At 37.5% G+C, this 1,033-nt stretch overlaps 1 non-coding gene across 1 annotated transcript; it reads left to right on the forward strand.

Moving 5' to 3' along the window:
* The first annotated feature begins 664 nt into the window (after positions 1-664).
* LOC119467227 lies at positions 665-771 on the forward strand. Its single transcript, XR_005195767.1, has one exon. It is a non-coding gene; the product is annotated as a U6 spliceosomal RNA (small nuclear RNA).
* The last annotated feature ends 262 nt before the right edge of the window (positions 772-1,033 follow it).

The following is a 1,033-nucleotide window of genomic DNA, read 5'->3' on the forward strand; positions in this document are numbered from 1 at the left end:
TGAGTAATTTTTTTTTTTTGAGATGGAGTTTCTCTGTCACCCAGGCTGGAGTGCAGGGGCGTGATCTCAGCTCACTGCAACCTCCGCCTCCCAAGTTCAAGCAATTCTCATGCCCCAGCCTCTGGAGGAGCTGGGACTACAGGTGCACATCGCCACTCCTGGCTAATTTTTTGTGTTTTAGTAGAGATGATGTTTCACCATGTTGCCCAGGCTGGTTGCGAACTCCTGAGCTCAGGCAATCCGCCTGCCTTGGTCTCCCAAAGTGCTGGAATTACAGGCATGAGCCACCACGTCCAGCCTGCAATGAGTAATTTTTGTATTTTTAGTAGAGATGGGGAGTGCCACTGCACTCCAGCCTGAGCAACAGAGTCAGACTCCATCTCACACACAAAAAAAAAAGAATATAAATTTTGCAGCATGTTCTCTGACTACAATGGAATTAAACTTGAAATTATTAATATAAAGATTCTATATAATATTGTCCAATATTTAGAAAGTAAATATCTCCTAAATAACCCCTAATCACAAAATAAACTGAAAAAGAAATTAGAAAATATTTTGAACCGAATGAAAATAACAAATCAATTTATTAGATGTGGCTAAAACAGTATACAGAGGGAAATTCATAGCTTTAAGCACTTGTATTAGAAAAGAAGAAAGTTCTGTGCTTGCTTCGGCAGCACATATACTAAAATTGGAACAATACAGAGAAGACTAGCATGGCCCCTTCACAAGGATGACATGCAAATTCGTGAAGCGTTCCAAGTAAAAAAAAAAAGAAAGAAAAGAAGAAAGTTCTAAAATCAATGACATAGATGTCCACCTCAAGATGCTATGGAAAAAAAGGAGATTAATCCAAGAAGTAGAGGAAAGAATAATAAAATGCAGAAATCAATAAAATTTAAAACGAGTAAGAAATAACACCCACCACCAGCACCACCCCCTAAAGAAAAAGAAAAAAAAAAGAAATAACAAATAAAATATTGGTATCTCTGTATTAAGGAAAAAGCAAGAGTCTGGAATTACCAATATA

Source organism: Cebus imitator, unplaced genomic scaffold (genome assembly GCF_001604975.1).
Source record: "Cebus imitator isolate Cc_AM_T3 unplaced genomic scaffold, Cebus_imitator-1.0 Scaffold267, whole genome shotgun sequence".
Classification (NCBI taxonomy): Eukaryota; Metazoa; Chordata; class Mammalia; order Primates; family Cebidae; genus Cebus; species Cebus imitator.